Source organism: Mesoplodon densirostris, chromosome 13, assembly GCF_025265405.1.
Source record: "Mesoplodon densirostris isolate mMesDen1 chromosome 13, mMesDen1 primary haplotype, whole genome shotgun sequence".
Classification (NCBI taxonomy): Eukaryota; Metazoa; Chordata; class Mammalia; order Artiodactyla; family Ziphiidae; genus Mesoplodon; species Mesoplodon densirostris.
Genome location: NC_082673.1, coordinates 48122559 through 48144291, shown reverse-complemented (window position 1 = coordinate 48144291; position 21733 = coordinate 48122559). Strand labels below are relative to the sequence as shown.

General features: G+C 42.8%; 1 pseudogene; it reads right to left on the bottom strand.

Annotated features, from left to right (window-relative positions):
* LOC132500614 (vascular cell adhesion protein 1-like) overlaps positions 1-12067 on the bottom strand; it is a 33994-nt pseudogene extending 21927 nt beyond the window's left edge.
* Between the last annotated feature and the right edge of the window lie 9666 nt (positions 12068-21733).

Sequence of the window (21733 nt, the reverse complement as noted above, 5' to 3'; positions counted from 1 at the left end):
AGCTTCAATGAAAAGAGCATGAATGTATCCACTGAATCATCACTACTAGAAAAAGACTTCAGAATCTCTCATAGTTAGACTTTGATTCATTAGGTTTTCAATAGCACTTTCTGTACACAAGTAGACAATAGACAGCTTGGTCAGGAAGTAAATATGATCCTGGGCTTCACAAAGTTTGCTTATGACATTGGACAATGCTATAGTCTATCCAATGAAATGTTCCAGGCCTGAATCTGTGTTGGGACAGGTTGTTTGCAACTAAACTATTTATCCCACATCATCTGGTCTATTATGGGTTGAACTATGTCCCCTACAAATTTATATGTTGAAGATCTAACCTCCAGTAACCTCAGAAATGTGACCTTATTTAGAAACAGTCATTGCACATGTAATTAATTAAGATAAAATGAGGTCATATTGCAGTAAGGTGGGCTTCTAAGCCAACACGAACTCGTGTCCTTGTAAAAAGAGGAAATTTGGACACAGAGACATGCACACAAGGGTAATACCACGTGAACATGAAGACAGATGGAGGTGATACATCAAGAAATGCCAGATTTCCTGCAAACCACCAGAAGCTAGAAGAGACACGTGAAGATTATCCCTCACAGCCTTCATAAGAAATCAGTCCTGTCAATATCCTTGATATCATACTTCTGACAATAAATTTCTGTTTGAGCAGCCTAGTTTGTGGTGCTTTATGACAGCCCTAGCAAACTAATACATGGTCTTTCAAGAAAGATCTTCATTGATTTAGGATGAAATATATGTCTCTATGCCTTCAGAGGGTTGATATGAAAAATGTTCTGTTTAAATAATCCTTTATATTTTATAAAGCTATTGTTAAGATAGCCACACACTATGACAAAGACTATTATAATAAATTCCCATGTGAATTTAGTTGCAAGAAAAGTTTTGCCTTAGTATGCTTTTTATGTTTTCCTTTTTAATAGTGCCTCAATGTGCTTCTCTTCTTACTCTAGCACCCAGAAAGCTTGGAACCAATTGTATTGCCCCAAAACTGAACACGTGTATCTGAAAACATCTACTCCTGAAATGAAAACATTTGCAAAACATCCTTTAGATGTTTTCTCTTGTTGTATCCTTACTTGTCTCATCTGAATATAATTCGTAAGTAGTTTCAAAGCCTTTCAGAAAAGAAAAATCAATTAAAAAAAATGATAGTATACGCCCTCTAGAAGTTAGTCATAATTTGCGATAGTGTCAGAAAAATTAGAATTACTAGCTGGAGAACAAACAGCGTTTGGGTAGTTGAGTACTGAATAGCTATTAATTCGGAAAAAAGTGTTGGGGTGGCGGGGGGGTATGGGCACGGAACCATCCCTTTGAGATCCAGGAAAACTCTTATACAAGAGAAAGCATCAAAGACACAAAGAATTTTCCCATATGGTGTTTTATCAGTTCATCAATAACATTACTTTCTGTGATTGGTTCATGATGTCTAGAAAAGGCTCACCTTTTTTTGTGTAAAAACTGAAACAAGCAGAGATAGTATATTAGTGTCCTAGGAAGAAACAAAAAAAAACAGTTAAGAGGAGGACTGATGGTGGCAAAAGCCTAAGCAGGGAAGTTGAATGATAATTGTGGCAGCAGAGCTGCAAGTAAGCAGGCGTCTTGATGTCAAAATGAAGCGAGTCAATGAGTCAATACCAAATATCAATGAGGTCTGAGTCTGGTGATACAAACTGCAGCTTGCATCCCTGCACTGAAGCCCATTAAGCCAAAGACACAAGAAGTCCAGAAATACAGAGCATCCACAGTGATGCCAGAGAACATGTGTGCAGAGAGCATAGCATGAAATTCAAGAATTCACCTGAACCTTAGTAATTCTCCAGATGATGCACAGCAGTGTGCCAGGGCACATCAACCAACATATCCAAGCAGCTGGCAAAGTAGGTTGATGTTTACAGTCACTGCATGCAGCTCAATGTTCATAAGCTGTGTCACAGCTCTATATCATACCCCCTCTCCCTCAGCTACTACTGCATCTGTACCTAGGGCTCCATGAGCAGCCATGAGTTCCAGGCACTCAGATAATTTATGATCTCATGTCATGTTCACAATAACAGTATGAAATAGATTTTTTTTTTTAAAAATCTTGCTTTAAGGTAAGGAAACAGAGGATCCGAAAAGTAGTTTGTTCAAGGTAACCCAGCTAATGAATGGCGAAGTGGTATTCAAACTTAGGTCTGGGGCCTCCCTGGTGGCGCAAGTGGTTGAGAGTCCGCCTGCCGATGCAGGGGATACGGGTTCGTGCCCCGGTCTGGGAGGATCCCATATGCCGCGGAGCGGCTGGGCCCGTGAGCCATGGCCGCTGAGCCTGCGCGTCCGGAGCCTGCGCGTCCGGAGCCTGTGCTCCGCAACGGGGGAGGCCACAACAGTGAGAGGCCCGCATACCGCAAAAAAAAAAAACTTAGGTCTGTTGGAATTTCAAGTGTTCCTACCCAGCCTTTCCAAAGAATCATTGCTATTGTTAACTCAATCATTGTCACTGCCCAGATCGGAAATCTCCAGATCAATATTGTTATTTTTCTTCTTTAGGAGAGTATTTCTGGCTTTTCACAAAATGTCTTGCCCCCTTTACAGCCATCCTTGTCATTTCATTAATGTCAGTTATTCTTTCCCTCCATAGTGCTGTTGATGTATCTCTGGATACAAGGTCTTTTAGGAGAGGGTGGATAATTGTGTCTACTTGGAATCAGCTGTTAAGTATGCCTTCTGATTTCTTCTCAGCATCTCAGAATGATTGATTTTGTCCCTGGCGTGACCCAGTTGTCTTGCCCCTTTACAAAGCTGGAGATCTGGAGTCAAAGCAATTTAAGGTCTGAATTTGCTCTATGGAGAAATTTCAACAGCTCTAGGCTCACACAATGGACAATGACAAGAAGGTCTTACCATCTGTGGGGCATATGGATCTGGCCACCACACTATGCCTTCTTTCTTTTAGCTTACATTATAGTATTTAAGTCAAGCAACTTAAATTGACACTCATTGTAGTAGCCTGAATAATGACCAATTATGTCCATTTCCTAATCCCTGAGACTGTGAATGTTACCTTATACAGTAAAAGGGACTTTGCAGTTATGATTAAGGATTTTGACATAGATTATCCTGGATTATCTGGGTGGGTCATAAATATTATTACAACTGTCTTTAGAAGAGACAGAGGGAGATCTGACTGCAAAGGATCGGGTGATGTGATGGATCTGATGATGCTATGAAGCTCTAGCAATACAGAAGACAAGGGATTCTTCCACCCAGAGCTTCCAAAAGGGAGTACAGTCCTGTTTACATGTTGACTTTAGCCCAGTGAAACCAAATTTCAGACTTCTGACTTCCAGAATTCTAAGTAAATGTATGTTGTTTTAAGAACCAAGTGTGTGTTAATTCATTATAGCAACCATAGGAAACCAATGAACACATATTTTTAAACTTAAATGGAATGGGCCCCAAATATTAAAGTGTTTCCATCTTCTTTATCAGTGTTTTTCAGAAAATAACTCCCTTAGAGATTCCACTCAGTTTTACTAATAAGGGGCTGGAAGCTCAGTAATGCAACTTCAAAAAAATATGCAACCCTTCTTTTCAAGAAATGTATTAATTAATGTGGGCCACAAACTCTGCCTTTTAATATTCTTTGTTCAGTTGGCATAATACAGCTGGGGGTCCTATGTTTAAAAGAAATAGTAGGAAGAGTTCTTCAGTGTCCTTGACTATGCCCCCTCCTCCCCCCACTTACCTTTTAGTGCTGAGGGTCAGGCTGCAGAATCCAAATTTATTTTGTAGATTAGATCTTATTTCTTGTACACCAGGTCTGTGTAGCTGCTTATTTCTAGTATCTGGGTGAAATAAGTCTAGAAAATGCCAAATAGCCCTATGCAAAGGTGAAAGAAATGAAAAATTATCAAAGAATGTCAAATAAATATGCACACTTATTATAGTTATTTTTGTGTTTACCATGTAAAACCGTTAGAATATTACTATCCTTTCTGTGGCTCATAGGAATTTATATTGATAACTTCTTATTCTAAATAGATGACATGAAAGACCTTTGGATTTAGCTACTTTCCTTTTCAAATTTCACTCTCAAGAAAGTGAAGCTAATGATCATGAATTGGCACAGTGTATAGACAGATTCGTAGGCTCATGACCCAGTTCTGCTACTGCTCAGATTTCTGATTCCTGCCTGGAGCTCATCCAAAAGCACCTGAAAGCCACTTTTTACTTAACCATGGTGATTTCAGGGTCCCATGGATCTGGTTCATCTCAGCAAGGCTAATAATTCATTGAACATACCCAGGAAAAGAAAACTTAAAGATGTTTTCTGGCTTTATTTAAAATGACTTAGAGCAAGATGCTATTTTGTTCTTTGTGGCAAGTGTTCCTGTTTTAAACACACAGTACTCCAGTAAGTCTTCCAATTTTGACCAGGAGTTGCTTTGTGTAATTCAGAAATTACTGATTGAAAATCCTTTAAATCCTTTAAAGTTTTTTCCTCAATATTTCAAATAGGTGATGATTTACTGTTATCTAAAGCTTTCTAATAGGAACATTTTGATTTAAATGGGATTGTGGGGGCTTCCCTGGTGGCGCAGTGGTTGACAGTCCACCTGCCAATGCAGGGGACACGGGTTCGTGCCCTGGTCCGGGAAGATCCCACATGCCGCGGAGTGGCTGGGCCCGTGAGCCATGGCTGCTGAGCCTGCACATCCGGAGCCTGTGCTCCACAACGGAAGAGGCCACAGCAGTGACAGGCCCGTGTACCACCAAAAAAAAAAAGGCGGGGGGGCGATTTTGGTCATATTTGAAACTATCAGTTAAAAATCACTGGACTTCCCTGGCTGTCCAGTGGTTAAGACTCTGTGCTTCCAGGGCCTCCCTGGTGGCGCAGTGGTTAAGAGTCCGCCTGCCGATGCAGGGGATACGGGTTCGTGCCCTGGTCTGGGAGGATCCCATATGCCGCGGAGCGGCTGGGCCCGTGAGCCATGGCCGCTGGGCCTGCGCATCCGGAGCCTGTGCTCCGCAACGGGAGAGGCCACAACAGTGAGAGGCCCGCATACCGCAAAAAGAAAAAAAAAAAAAAAAAAAAAAAAAAAAGACTCTGTGCTTCCAATGCAGGGGGGATGGGTTTGATCCCTGGTTGAGGAACTAAGATCCCGCATGTCACACAGCGTAGCCCAAAGAAAAAAAAAAAAAAAAAAAAAAATCACTTCTTTATAGTTCTTAACCAATTGGGTGCTGTTTTTCTTGCACAAATTGAGAACAATTATTGACCTTAGAGAGGAAACTGCATGTCCTGGGTTGGTGAGGAGTCCTTTTCATAATTTGTTGTACATATTCCAAATCTCGGTGGAAATCTAGAAATACTATGGAGCAAAAGACAAGAGGCTTACCTAGTGGGCAGAGAAGTTGGGCAAACTTAGGTTACGGGGCAAATGCTTGGGCTAGAAACATCTGGGAACAATTAGGGAAAGAAACTGAAAAAACAAAAGAAAGAAGGAGGATAGAAGCACAAGGTCGTAAGAGGCAAGAAGGCTCAAGGGAGGTTAAACTGTAACAGAGGAAAGGGACGTTCATGAACTTAGAAAAGGGAAAAGTGGGACTAAGTGTTAATTTGTTAAATTTGGAAATGGAAATTGAGGGATGTCAGATGGCATCTATTGTTTCAGTAAGATAGGAGACTAGAGTTCAAAGAGGGGAAATGTTCAGGATAATACTTGTGAATATGATAGAAAGTCAATTAATGACTGAAAAAATTGTTGAGTGGAATGAAGGCTGGGGTGAGACTGCATATCTTACAAGTCTGTAACAGAACAATCAGCTAGGCTATGCTTTGCAAATTCAGGTACCCTTGGGTCTATCAGCTGTGTGCCTAGAATAAATAAAGCTGTAGGAATAACAGAACATCTTCCTCTAGTATCAGTTTTACTTGAAACATTTGAATGAAATTTTAAGTGCTTAACTGAATGTTTTAAAACTATTTTAATATAGACAGAATGAAAATCAGGGTAAATTTTTTAAGATAAATGAGAAACTTCAATCAAATTAAGTGCTTGTGGTAAGGTGCTCTTGATTATAACCCCCAACACTCTCAGGACTGCTACATGTATCTGTTCATTTTCTTCTACCCTTGGAGGAATGCCTACAGAAAAGTTTCAGATGCTAGGGAGCTGCAGACAATGTAAGCAGGAGCAGAGAAAGCAAGACGGCTGATTTCTCCCTGGGATTGGCAAGGGCTGGAGGCCAATGAGGTGAGGAATTATAAGGCGCTTGTGCAAGGCATTAAAGGTGGCCTTTTACTCCATAGGATAAAGTGATTCTCCCAATCTGTCTGACATAGATATTATATTTATCTGTTTTACAGATTTGGAAACTAAACATCAGAGTGGTAAACCATTTGCCTAAGACACATAGTTGATAAGTATCAAGGGAACTGAGTGTGGTCAGAAAGGCTCTGATGGCTTAGGAGACCAAGAGGCAACAGAGGGACTACAGGTCTTGATGACGGTAAAGGCAGGGTCAGCAGGGGACAGGGCCTAGGCAAGGTAGAAAGACATCAAAGGGAGGCACTGTATTTATTGGTTGTTTGAAACCAAAATGTCATGGTTTAGATTTAACAAAACTCCGTAAGCACCATTCAAAAAAATCAAATCAGCCTTATACCTCCCACTAGCTATTTAGAGTGGTTGTTCCTCTGCCTCATTTTTCTTTCCTGGAGGACAGAAACTGCAATAAGACTGAAATTTCCTTCTGTTATGCAACAACCACAAATTAAGAAAATGGAGTAAACTACATTGGATTAGTAAGCAGTGAAGTTTTTCTCCACACCATGTATTTGGGGAGAAGCACAATCTCTAGCAAATTGTATCTTCTTGCTTCTCCTTAATAACATACATACAGTATGCCAAAGATTTGGGACCTATGAGAGCTTCTGTTCCTCCCAGTTACACAACATTGTGTTGCCTGTGGTCAGGCTCCCTCATTACTTTAAAATACTTTTTCCACATTAAGAGCAAGCTTTTCAATCTCTTGGGGATTTCAAATTATTATTTTTGTTACTGTTCATTTAATATGTATTTCTTGAGCACAAGCTGCATTTTAAACATTGTGCTATTTTGGGGGCAGGGGGCAGTGGAGGGAGGCACCAAGAGACTTGTTTACAACCCAGGACTCATCTTTAACTGCTACCTAATTTACCTACAAATCAGACTTAAACCTGTTTTCTAATAGATGGAAACCCTAAATTATCAATAGTAAGGTCAAATAAAGAAGGAGCTTGCAGTAGGCCTGGTTGGTCCATTTTGGAACCTGGTGTTTCCAGAGAAGCAGGATTCCGGAGAGTTAAGAGTCAGGCAGAGGACTTGGGGGACTAGGTATGAGGTAAAATCATTGTGTGCAGCAGAGCTGGAAGGTCACAATAAAATTCCCACAAATTAGGGAGGTTAAAGATGCACTTGGTGTGCTGTAAAATGCCTTCATGAGCTGTGCACCAGACAGGTGAGAATAAGCCAGGGCAGCTCCATCCTTACCCCATGATTCCCTTCCTCAGTTCAACCCATCAGCAGTAGCAGTTACAGATTAAGAATAGCAACAGTAGCTCTATGTTGGCTAATCCTACTCCAGGGAGGCCACTATGTCTATATACATTAAATGACTTTACCAAAAAATGTCGGTTTGAAATGATGGACAGGAAATGAAATTTCCTGGCAAAGGAAGTGGTGAATGCTGATTAGAAGACACTGTCTTTCATGAACTCGGTAGAGTAGACTTCTCTATTAAAAACAAGAAGCAATCTTATTGCTTTGTCTGGGAACCAATATTTCCAGATTCTTTTATATATTTGTCTAAACAGTGGAGGCTGAGTGGAGAAATGTTACTGATTTTCAGATTAGACAAGTTAATTGTTATTACAGAATCGACTAACTTAACAAGTGTGTATCTGAGTTGACCAGAAGTACCTCACCTCATGCAAATCAGTTTCCCAATTAAAATAATTTCTGAGATCACATCATTTTGTTTAAGGTAAATGGACTAGCTTTTAATGTAAAATACCAAAATCATAATTAAGACTAAGAAATATGAATGATCCATAATGTAGTTTGAAAGCCAAGTAGGTAAAAATCCGAAAATTTAATCATTCAAGAGCAGTAATGCAGAAATGTCATGAAGAACATAAATATCGAATTCACAAAATACCATCTGACAGACATTTCAGGTGAATGGTAGCAGTGTGGGTCCAATAACAAGAACAAGAAACAATTATAAAATCTAGGGGGCCCTCCAGTCCTTTCCATTAGACATTTACATGACAAGTCTGAAGATGTCTTAATAGGAAGTTTGGAGATTTTATCAGAATGACTTTTTCCTTCACAGACTCTAAGAAATGAGATGTGTATACCATTGGTACAGATACTGAGATTAAATATCCTCCATAGGATTGTGCAACATTCATTAAACATTCTGGTGTGCAAACTATGTTCTAAGTATTGGGATAACTCTGAAAAATCTACTTAAGCTATTTTTTAATCTTTAAGTGGAAAAATGAGGTGTGGGGAGAGAGGCAGTGTGAAAATAGCACTAAGAGGGATACGCTGGGAACATACTGGAAAATCAAAAGGGTTTCTGAAAACTTGGGCAAATTTAATAACTATGCTTAGGAGAGGCAATTTAGAAATCACGACTATAGGAGCACCTGTGTTGTGTGTGGTGCCATCGCACGAGCAAGGATGGTGTGAAAAGGGACATCCTAGGCTGCCACCATGGCTGACCTGGGTGGATAATGGAGGATCAGTAAATATTTCTTACAAATCTTCCTATTAGATTGCCAGTTGTGGTAACCTATTTGTAATTTTTGAAAAGCAATTAGGTCAGGAAAAGATTTTCTAGAGTTTCTGAAGGTTTTGGGGTTGAGGATGAGTGCTACCATGTCCAGGATGGGGGCTCTGAAGCCCAGCCCTCTCCCCTCCCAGCCTTGTGTCAGCACTGGTGGTTTTGGTGAAGATTAAAGGAGAAGCACATACAGAGCATCTGCATTCTACCTGGTACAAATAAGAGCTATCCTGATCACCAACATCTTTTTCATCATCACTCATAAAATGCTGGGATATATATGAGACGAATGGTGAAAACTTAACATTTAAACAAAGAATTTAAAATGAAGAGGAGAGTTACAAAAACAACAAGACCAGATTGAGCAGCCAACTCTCAAGAGCCAGGTTCCAGTGAAGAGTACACATGCCAAGGGAAAGGGCTCCCAGCCTTGCCTGTCAGCAGGCAAGTTCGGGGGAGAGTAGACTAGAGCACATTTCTCAAAGAGTGCCCACCACATTCACCTGAGATGTTCTGTTGGAAAGGTGGACGTCTTCAAATCACTTCCCAGGCACCCCGACTCAGGAGTGCAACAAAGCACAAATGGAAAAGGAGCCACTGTCTGCAGGGGCAACTCATGGGAATGTCAGGACTCACTTGTTGCTCTCAAACTACTCAGCTTCGCAGACCTCTGAGTTTTCCTGAACTACTCTGTTGCTCTGGTAGTATGAGAACACGTTTCCCAAGGGAAAGGCCTTGTGGAGGGATTGCTTCTTCTCCATGGCATGGAGATCTCCTGTCCATCTTTGCCCTGTGGGAGAAGGCTGTGGCAGAGGCCCCTGGCCTGGGGGTTCAGTGCCTGGGAAACCCACTCAAGCTCATGCCAGGGGGGTCTGGCAGGCAGTCCCTACCTCATTGATGTGCAGGGCCACAAGCTCAGTGGAACCATTGTTGGCAGTTGGCACCACCTTCATGAAGCTCACTTTGCTGGGGTCCTACTCCTTTGAGAGGTAAAGTGCTATTGCTGAACCCTTCTCAAGGCCAGCTCCGTAGTCCCCAATGGGGAGGCTGCTGGGGCTGCAGCTCTCGGGACATGTTCTGGAACATGTTCTGGGCTCTAGGTGTTGGTTTGGTCATTCCCCAGTCTGTCACTGGGGCAAGGGACAGCACCTCACCATGCCTCTGGTCCAGCTTATATCATAAAAGCTGGGGTCACAAATAACACCCAATGCCCAGAGCTCTGCTGATGACATGAACTCAAACAGGAAGAACAATACCTGGCATGAGGTTTGCTCTCAATCCACATGAGCCCCGTCACAGGCCACCGGGCCTGCTGCCTCTTCCCCCCAACACATCACTATTCTTCCTTATGTCCTTAAGTAATGACAGACAATGAGACTTGAGGATTGTTCTTAACTCAGCTAAGGGGCTTGGCATGTTCTGTTTTCTCCACCTGGAACAGTCAAACAACTGGCTTCAGGCCTTTGCTCAAAGGTCGCCTTCTCAGGAAGCTGCCCCTGGATGCTCCATCTAAACTTCCCTCACAACCTTCCTATCCTTGTCCTGATTTTCTCTCTTTAGCATTGACTGCTGACTATGAGTTCTATCTTTCCCACTAACACCATAAAAGCCATGGGTTTGTCTGTTTTGTTCACTGCTATTTCCCAAACACCTAAGATATGGAGGCACTGAATGGAGTTCAATTAGTGCTCCCTCAATCCCGTGGGATGCATCCATCCCACCCTCTGCCGCCATAAATGTTTGGGGGATGGGGGTGGGAGGGGAGGCACAGCCCTGATCCTGAGAAACAAGGCCCTGCCCCTCTGAGAGTTCATGGGCCACCAAAGCAAGCAGAAAATAATGAAAATAGACAAATTTACAAACTCTGGTAACCTATGAAAGGAAAGTGCAAAGCACTACATGGGGCCAGCCCCACGGCAGGCCCTTTGCAGAATAATCACAATGGTACCCTGAGGTAGGTGTTACAGTTCTCACTAAGGACCCCGGCTAAGATCCCTGATGCAAACCCCGATCTTCCTGTCCTAACCTCACAGCTGATTAGCTCTTCTTTGTTCTTCATCCTTGGAGAGAAGGTTAACAGTTATACTTTTTAGTTGCAGGCCAACAGTCAGCTCCCCCCCACCACAACTCCCCTGCATTCTTTTGTCCCTCGCTGGGGTCTTTCATTGTACTGACTTGAAGCCACCAAGCCCAGAAGTTTGAGCTCCTCCCCAGGGATAAGGCTTGTTGGGATAAGGGAGATTTCACTCTCTCGGAAGAGAAAGAGGATTCAGTCCACTTTTGAGGGGGTGAGGGATTCCTGTCTTTCTGCAGCCCCTGGTGCTGTTTCCTTTCCCTCTTCTTTCAGCAAACACATGCCTGGGATCTGATGGGAGGCTGACTAAAGGCTGAACTCAGTGCCCATGGCTCCAAACCTGCTGGTGTCATCTAAGGCAGACCCAGAGGGCCTGATATCAACTGCTGACCCAAGGTAGCTCTCACTCATCCATATTTCAGGGCTAAGGGTCACATGCACTATCTTGCTGTTGTATCCTGATGGCAGTCTTAACTAAATCACTCTCGTCTTGCAGAAAGGCATGAAGACTCCAAGCAGTTAAGTCACTTGCTCACAAATAGCTCCTGCTCCTCCTAAACGCTGCCTTAACTGCATTTCAAACTAGCTTTGGTCCACACAGAGTGGGGGAATGAAAGGGTGAGCCTCTGAGCATTGTACAGTAGGACTAATGCTCAGTTCTCAAACCAAGTTTCATAGATAGGGAAACCTACCCTGCAGGTCTAGCCTCACAATTTGAAAAGCAAGATAGGCGATAAGACTACAAAGACAGGGCCGCTTCCAGGAAAAACCGAGTACCCGCTAACATGGGACCTATAATTAACAAATCCTATCAAACAGCAACATATACCGGGCCCAGCGCTAAACTATCGAATCTAAATGACCACACCAGGAGGGAATTCCAGAGAAGGTAAGTAACCGGAGCCAGGGTGGCACATTAAGTCAGCAGTGAGGTCGGGATTTAGCCAGCCCAAAAGGGTGGAGAGCGCCGCTGGAGACCTAGGCCCAGGCAGGGTTGGGAACAGGACACAGCGCAGTGGCAAAGCCCGACCTTGCTGGGTATTGGGCTCGTGCGCAAGCACTTAGCCGGGTGCAGGTGAGCGCGCACTGCGCGTGCTCGTACCAATGCGCCGAGAGAACGGTGAGTGAGAGCGCGAGGCACATGGTGGCGAGCACGAGCAACGTGGCCTCGGGGACCTACGTCCAGCTGCCAGCCCCAGCAACCAGCGGCCGCGGCGCCCAGCCAGACCAGGTAGAGCAGGCCCTCGAATGACAGCACCGTGAGGCGCCGCAGCGGCGCCAGCCACCGGGTCGGCCACAGGGCGGCGACCAACTCACTGTGAATGCAGGTCCAGCGGCAAGGAGCGTGCGCGGCAAAGAGGGTACGCGGCTGCAACCTGGGCTTGGGCTGCTCGACGGGGTGGGCCAGGCCTAGCAAGGCCGAGCCCCTCAAGACAGGCCGCTGCCCCCGGGCCCAGCCAACACCGCCCCCCCACCACCACCATCTTTCCCAGAGCCGCGCTGGTTTCCGCAGAGGCACCGCCTCACTTCTGACGTTTTACTTCCGCTAAGCCTTGGGCGCCACCAGAGCATCGCGGAATCAGAACAGCCAGGGACACATAGTGGGCTGGATCCGGAAGTGGCTACTCGGGGCGACGCCATGACAGGTTGCTGCCGGAAAAAGAGGCTGGGCGCCGCCATGACAGAAAGGGCTTGAAAGGGCTAAAGGTGGCCTGTCTACCCTGCCACGCCGGACTGAGACCGGAAAAAACGAGGCAAGCCCGGGCGCCGTACGGCGACAACCTGAACCGGAAAAGGCGAGTCCTCCTCCAAGACTACACGGCACCGGCCTGGTTCACGAAGGACGGAACTTGTACACTTCGGAGGCAGGGCCTGTCGGGGGAAAAGCCGGTGTTCAGGGGGCGGGGCTTGTGTCTCCTGCCGAAAGCCTCTGCCTTCAGGGTCCTGGGGAGGGCTCAGGACTGGCAGGCTTAAAAAGCTAACACAGGACACAGCCACACATGACAAGAGCCATCATGCAATAGATAATAATTACTCACAAAATTACTACTTTAACATAAAATATGAAAAGTCGGTTTATTTGAAATGATGTATTTTGTGTATTATTTACTTTCCTGTTACAAAAATGCTATTGTTTGAACAAAACCAAAATAGTATTGTACCACTTCTATTCAACATAATATTGGAAGTCCTACCCACAGCAATCAAACAAGAAAAAAATAATCAAAAGATATCCAAATTGGATGGGAAGAGGTAAAACTGCCACTATTTTCAGATGATCTGATACTCTATATAGAGAACCCTAAAGTCTCCACATAAAACTTTTAGAACTAATAAATTAATTCAGCAAGATTGCATGATACAAGATTAGTAGACAGAAATCTGTTGTGTTTCTATACACTAAAAATGAAATATCACAAAGAGAGAAAGTAAAAAAGAAAATGGCTTTTAAAACTGCATGGAAGGGGCTTCCCTGGTGGCGCAGTGGTTAAGAATCTGCCTGCCAATGCAGGGGACATAGGTTCAAGCCCTGGTCCAGGAAGATCCCACATGCCATGGAGCAAATAAACCCATGTGCCATAACTACTGAGCCTGTGCTCTAGAGCCCATGAGCCACAACTACTGAGCCCACATGCCACAACTACTGAAGCCCACACACCTAGAGCCCATGCTCCGCAACAAGCTCCAGCAATGAGAGCCCATGCACCACAACAAAGAGTAGCCCCTGCTTACCACAACTAGAGAAAGCCCACACGCAGCAATGAAGACCCAATGCAGCCAAAAACAAATAAATTAAAAACAAACAAACAAACAGTGTGGAAAATAATACAATACCTATGTAACTTAACCAAGGAGGTGAAAGGCCTATACACTGAAAACTATAAAACACTGATGAAGGAAATTGAAGATGATTCAAAAAGAAATAGAAAGATATCCTGTGCTCTTGGGCTGAAAACTTAATATTACTAAAATCACCATACTACCCAAAGCAATCTACAGGTTTGATACAATCCCTATCAAAATACCCATGATATTTTTCACAGAACAAGAATAATACTAAAATTTGTGTGGAGCCACAAAATACCCCAAATTGCCAAAGCAATCCTGAGAAAAGAAAAGAGCAAAGCTGGAGGTATAACCCTCCCAGACTTCAGACTATACTACAAATTCTACGTTAATCAAAACAGCATGGTATTTAGCACAAAAACAGACACACAATGGAACAGAATAGAGAGCTCAGAAATAAACCCACACACCTATGGTCAATTAATCTATGACAAAGGAGTCAAGAATTTACAATGGAGAAAAGACAGTTTCTTCAATAAATGGTGCTAAGAAAACAGATACATGTAAAACAATGAGATTATCATGTACAAAATAAATAAAAAATAAACTCAAAATGGTTTAAAGACCTAAATATAAGATATGAAAACAAAATCTCCTAGAGCAGAACATAGGCAAAACACTCTCTGGTGTAAATCATAGCAATAATTTCTTGGATCAGTCCCCAATCAAAAGAAATAAAAGCAAAAAGAAACACAACAGATTTCTGTATATTATCTTGTACCCTGCAACCTTGCTGAATTCATTTATTAGTTTTAATTAAACTTGAAAGCTTTTGCACAGCAAAGGAAAGCATAAAGAAAACAAAAAGAGAACACATGAACTGGGAGAAAATATTTGCAAGTATGTGACCAACAATGGATTAATATCCAAATTATACAAACAGCTCATACAACTCAGGATCACTGAAAACAAATAATGCAATCAAAACATGGGCAGAAGACTTGAATAGATATTTTTCTAAAGAAGACATGCAGATGGCTAATGAGAACATGAAAAGATGCTCAACATTGCTAATTATTGGAGAAATGCAAATCAAAACCACAATGTGGTATCACCTCACACTGATCAGAATGGCTGTCATCAAAAAGAACACAAATGACAAATGTTGGAGAGAATAAGAAAAGCTACCCTCTTACACTTTTGGTGGGAATGTAAATTTGTACAGCCACTATGGAAAACAGTATGGAGGTTCCTTAAAAGCCTAAGAATAGAAGTACTATATGGTCCCGCAATCCACTTCTGGGTATATATCCAGAAAAAAATGAAAACAGTAATTTGAAAAGATACATGCCTCTCCAAGACATGGAAGCAACCCAAGTGCCCATCAACAGATAACTGGATTAAGAAGATGTGGTATATTTATACAATAGAATATTACTGGGCCATAAGAAAGAATGAAATGCTGCCATTTGCAGCAGCGTGTATGGACATGGAGAATATGCTTATGAAATATGCCAGAGAAAAACAAATACTCCATGACATCACTTATATGTAAAATCTAAATTAATACAAATGAATATATGTACAAACCAGAAACAGACTCACGGACATAGGAAAGAAACTTGTGGTTACCAAAGGGGAGGGGGAGGGGGGAGGGACAAATTAGGGGTATTGGATTAACAGATACAAACTACTATATATAAAATAGATCAGCAATAAGGATTTACTGTATAGCACAATTATACCAATTATCTTGTACTAACCTGTAATGGAATATAATCTCCAAAATACTGAATTACTGTGCTGTACACCTGAAACTAACACAATATTGTAAAGCCAGTTACTTTAATAAAAAATAATGAGTTGGGTTTATAATGGGGAATCAAGTTAGTGAATGTAGAGCCTCAAAACAATTTAGTCAAAACCATAATGGATCCCACTTCAACATCCATTAGAATGGCTACTATTAAAAACAAAACAAAACAAAACAAACAAAAAGCCCAGAAAATAACAAGTGTTGTGAGGACGTGGTGAGCCCTTGTGCACTGTTGGTGGGAATGTCAAATGGTGCAGCAACTGTGGAGAGTATGGCAGTTCCTCAAAAAATTAAATATAGTATTACCATATGATCCAGCAATTCCATTTCTGGGTATATGACCCAAAAGAAGTGAAACTGAGGACTCAAATAGATACTTAAGCACCCATGTTTTTAGCAGCATTATTCACAATAGCCACAATGTGGAAACAATTCAAGTGTCCACTGGCAGATGAGTAGATTAACAAAATGTGACATATATTACATACAATGGATTATTATTCAGCCCTGAAGAGGAAAGAGATTTGGATACATGTTACAATGTCGATGTACCTTGAAGACATTAGGCTAAATGAAATAAGCCAGATACAAAGGGAAAAATACAATTATGTGAGGTACTTAAAGTAGTCAAATTCATAGAGACAGAAAGTAGAATGGTGTTTGCCAGGGGATACGGGAGGAGGGAATGGAAAGTTAGTGTTTAATGGACACAAAGTTTCAGTTTTGGAAGATGAAAACTTTCTGGAGATGGAAGGTGGTGATGACTGTAAAAGATGTGAATGTACTTAATGCCAATAAGTGGTACATTTTAAAATTATTAAAATGATAAAGTTTGAAAAATGTTTCCTTTTCCCGTTTCCCTGCCAGAAGCACAAGGAGATTTTTTTTTCTGATATTTACTACGAGTGCTTGGTTGAGCTCCTGGAAGTAAATTGCAAAAAATTGTGGGGGCTCCCGTATGACTGTGTCCCACTGGAGTTTTTAATTGTCAGACTTGTCCACACTGAGCCTCCAGCAATTTGTCAATTATAATTCAGGTTTTCCTATCTTGGCACTGATTCTTGCAAAGTTTCTGCTCTTGAGTCTTTGCTCTGATAAGCTGTCACTCCCTGTATTTGCCTGCCTTGCTCTCCAATATTGGGGCAGCAGTTTGCCTTGTGTCCTCACCTCTTTTACAGATCCTAGAAGAGTTGATGATGTTTCAGTATGTTCAGCATTTTACATGTTAGGACAGAGTGATGACTTCCAAGTTTCTTACATGCAGAAACCAGAAAATCAACTTTTAAAAAATGTCAGCTTTATTAAGGTATAATCCATATACAATACAATTTGCCCATTCAAAGTGTACAATTCAGTGGATTTTGGTATATTCATAAATGTGTGCAACCATCACCACTTAGTGTGATGTTTTCAAGGCTCACTTATGTTGTAGCATGTATCAATGCTTCATTCCTTTTTATGAATAATATTCCATTGTATGGATGGACCACATTTTGCTTATCATTTCATTAGCTGATGAACATTTGGGCTGTTTTCACCTCTTTCCTATTATGAATGATAATTGTCCTTAGCTTTGGCTGTAGGCAGACGCAAGATACCCACTCAGAGCCTCCCTGTTTGGGAGGGACCTAGAAAAATTTTCGTGTGATATGGGGCTGTTGATGAGCCAAGAATGCTCTTCATGAGTTTCTTTCTTTAAAAAGCTTTCTGGGAGATTCTCTGCATGTTCAGGCCCCATGTGGGACTACAGCCAGGCCTGGGACTCCCTTCCCAGGCTTTCTTGCATTACCTGGGCCAGTCTCAGCCTCCAGTGAGAAACTTAGAAAAATTTGGAGAGAAGCTTATCCAGAAATTGGGCCCCTGGATTACCACTAAGCCCAGATCACCCTCTCAGGTTGTCACAGGCTGGCCTGCACTAGTTGCTGCTACTGGAGGGTGATTTAGATATATTTTGAGGTGGCTCCTTTGACTACCAGTGTCCATGTGGGACTGCAGCTGTGCCCAGGAGACTTCTCCATGATGCTCTGAGTGTGACTACATGTTCATTTTCATAATTAGAATTGGATTCATCTTCATTTGTTCTAATTGGATGTTAGTTTTTCTTTCTTTTTTTAAAAAAATATTTATTTATTTATTTATTTATTTATTATTTTTGGCTATGTTGGGTCTTCGTTTCTGTGTGCCAGCTTTCTCTAGTTGTGGTGAGCAGGGGCTACTCTTCATTGTGTTGTGCAGACTTATTTCAGTGGCGTCTCTTGTTGCGGAGCATGAGCTTTAGGTGCACAGGCTTCAGTAGTTGTGGCACACGGGCTTAGTTGTTCCATCGCATGTGGGATCTTCCCGGACCAGGGCTTGAACCCGTGTCACCTGCATTGGCAGGCAGATTCTTAACCACTGCGCCACCACAGAAGTCCTGATGTTAGTTTTTCATGATTGTGTGACCCTAATTTCCTTTTCACAAACAATATACTGTTTCATCTTCATCTGTTCTAAGTCTCTAAGTCAAAATAAGATGTCAGTTTTGTGAGCCCTTTATAACTTTACAAGCATATGTGATGGTTAATTTCATGTGTCAACATGGCTAGGCTATGGTACCTAGATATTTGGTCAAAAACTAGTTTAGATGTTACTGTGAAAGTATTTTTAGATGTGATTAACATTTAAACCAGTAGACTATGAGTAAAACAGATTATCCTCCATTATGTGTTTGGGTGTCATCTGATCAGTTGAAGGACTTAGAAAAAAGACTGAACTCCCACAAGGAAGAAGGAATTCTGTCTCCAGACTGCCTTTGGACTCAAGCTGCAGCATCAACTCTTCTTCCCTCGGTCGCCAGCCTGCTGACCTGCCATGCAAAGTTTGTACTTGTCAGCCTTCACAATCATTTAAGCCAATTTCTAAATATCAGTCAATCTTTCTGTCTCTTTCTCTCTCCATTACATAGATGATGATGATGATGATAGATAGATAGATAGGTAGATAGATATGGGTCTATCTATCTATACATACTATACCCTAGTGTTTTTCTTTCTCTAGTGAAGTCTAATACAGCACATTTTCTCAAATAACACATTGATTCTTCTTCATTTCTTCTAAATTGAAATAACATGGTATTTTTATTGCACTATGTGATTCTGAGCTCATTTCAATATTGCTTAACTGCATTGTGATTTGCTCTAACTTGAAAGGAGACCTTTGTTTGGAGAGCACTGTATAACTTGGCACATTTTCACAAATAATGCCTTGGTTCATCTTCAGGTGCTTAACTTTCAAGTGAGTCATTATTCCTCAGAATATGACTGAGGTAGTTTCTGCAAATTCTACTGGAATAAAGGGTGTGTTTTTGGTTTGATTTCTTTTACCACTGACAGCATTCAAGCTCCCCTCTCCCCCTCCGCCTCACACAGGTGCTTGCTGATCAGATAAACTGGTATTGTTTAATGGGCATATTATTATACTTTGCCAGGCACCCTGTAATGGGCTGAATGGTGCTCCCCCATTAAGAGATATGTCCAAGTCCTAATCCCTGGAATGTGAATGTGACCTTATTTGGAAAAGGGATCTTTGCAGATGTAATTAACACAAGAATCTTGGATGACATTATCTTGGATTTAAAGTGGGCCCTAAATCTAATGACAATTATTAGGGGCATCCAGAGGAGAGAAGAGGATGAGGCCACGTAAAGATGGAGGCAGAGTGTTGCAGCCACAAGCCAAGGAATGCCAGTGAATACCAAAAGCTTGAAGAAACAAGAAAGAATTTCCCCCAGAACCTGAGTAGGGAGCACAGCCCTGCTGACAACTTGATTTCAGACTTCTGGCCTCTAGAACTGTGAAAGAATAAATTTTTGTTCTTTTAAGCCACCTAAATTTATGTTACTTTGGATTTCAGTCACAATGGATGGGAAGCCCTAACTAGCCCAGATTTGGACCATTTTGACCCAGACAGCACTACAAGAGTTCTAATTACAGGGCTGCATGACTCCCTTTGACTGGTTCAGCAGCCACCATTAAAGAGGTACTAAATGGCTGAGAAATGCTACCTGTTTGTGGGGTGTACACCAACACCCAGGGCTTTTCATTTCAAGGCAACCAACACTACTACTGAGGTTATCCCAGATTTTTAGAATTTTTAAGGCTACCTCCTTCCCCACTACCACAGTAATATTGTTGGGCCCAGTTGCTGGAAGTGTCCCTGAAAACATTTTCAAGTTTCTCCAATGGCTCTGAGAGACCACATCAGTTTTGGCTGCAGTAACCTCCCCATGGGCTCCAGGCCACAGGTTGGGCATCCTCTTGGGGATTAGTGGCAGTTATGTTCCATCTTGGGGCTTTCAAGACAATCAATGCCCTTTAATAGATGTCTCTGATGGATGCCCTCTGATCAAAGCCTCTGACTGATAACCTCTGATCAATGTCTCCGATGGATGCCCTCTAGTTTATGCCTCTCCTGGGCAGGGCCCCAGAGTAGATAGACATTGGGGCTGCTCTTCCTGCTATGCCTGAGGGCCCCATGAACCCCCCTCCCATCACCCTGTTCCCACTTCTGTCCTCTCTGACTTGGCTTAGGTGACTGAGAGTCATCCCTGACCCTTTGTGTCTATTCTGCTGGGCCCTCCCTGCTGTGGGAGGATCACCACATTGTTGCCAGTACTGCCCTTCAACACCCAGGCAGCTCCAGGCTTCCATTAGGTACCCCCCACCCAGAATCTTTCTTGCTCTCAGGGTCCCACCAGATCTCACTGTGTGGCATGTGAAAGGAGGGGCTTGCCTTGGCAAGTGACAGCAGGATCTTGAGAGTGTGTTCCACTGTGAGCGGGGCTGAGGAGAGCATCACAATGTTGCTGTCAGTCCAGACTCTGGACAGTCCTGTTGGGCAGAGGCCAGGATGCTCTCTGGCTTAGAGTTCTGATGCTTCTCAGAGTGAATGTTTGCACCCAAAATGCCCAAGGAAGACATGTGTCCTATTTATTGTTGCCCATGACATTCCTGCAGCTTTCATATAAGGCGATCCCTTAAGCCTGCATTAAGTGTGAGGGGCATTGGTCCAGCTTGATGGATGCAGCAATTCAATGCTAGATGCCAGGAATTGCCCAACCTCCCTTCCCCTCGCCCTCGTCCAACCCTTCCTCCAGAAGAGGGACATAGAAACATTTGGGGGCGGGCATGCCCCCTACCACTAGGCCCCATGTCTGACTGTGCCTGGGGCTAGAGACACCCTCCTGCACCTTTCCAGGAGGTGCTCCCAATGACATAACCAGGACCCATGGGGAACAAAGACTTAGCTCTGGGCACTCTTCCTGGGACTCCCTGGCTAGAGTGACTATAGAGGATATGGAAATAAATAAAGACAACCCAAGTGAGAACAACAGAAGCTACTTATTCAGAGCTTGCTAGAGCAAGAGGGTCAGCCACTACCACTTCCCTTGGCAGAGATGCAAAGGCAGGCAGGGGAGAGGGAGAGCTTTATGGTGGAGAAAAGAAAGCTCAAGTGTGCCCATTGGAGGCTGTTGGCATGAGGAAATCGGGGCAGCCGATGAGAAGCAGGTACCCTATGTGATTAGTTAGGGGAGCACATTTGGCTTTTGGGGGGCAAAAATTATAGAAACTACAGTCAGAAACCAAATCTTGACTCTCTTGGCCAGTTGCTGCAGAGTTTGTGGGTCAGAGATCCATTGTTATGTATGGTTTGGCCTTTATCCTTTTATATAGTCCATCTCCCAAGGATGATTTGAAAACGTTTGGGGAGGCACATCAATAATCAAGACCTGCATGGGACTGCAGTCAGACACAGTGTCTTCTCCCCAGACCTCTGTGACTTGTTGTTTGGTCCCCACGATGGAAGGGGGTTGAAAGACATTTTGGGGAGGCAAATATGATGAATGGTGCTCATGTGGGACTCTGGTTGGACACAGGACACCTCTCTGAATGGCTCTGGATAGTTGCTTCCCCTGGATGGAGACTGAGAAAAATTGGGGGGAGGCCTATTCAACAACTCGTTCCCAAATAGGATGCTGCCAGGCTAAGGGTGTCTTCCCAGGGCATCCTAACCATTCCAGACCACTGCCCTTCTTCAAGAGAGGGACTTGGAAAATTTTTAAATTTTTTTAAATTTATCTCTCTGTTTTTTATTTTTAATAACAATAAAATACACATAACATAAAATTTACTATCTTAATAATTTTAAAGCATACAGTTCAGCAGTGT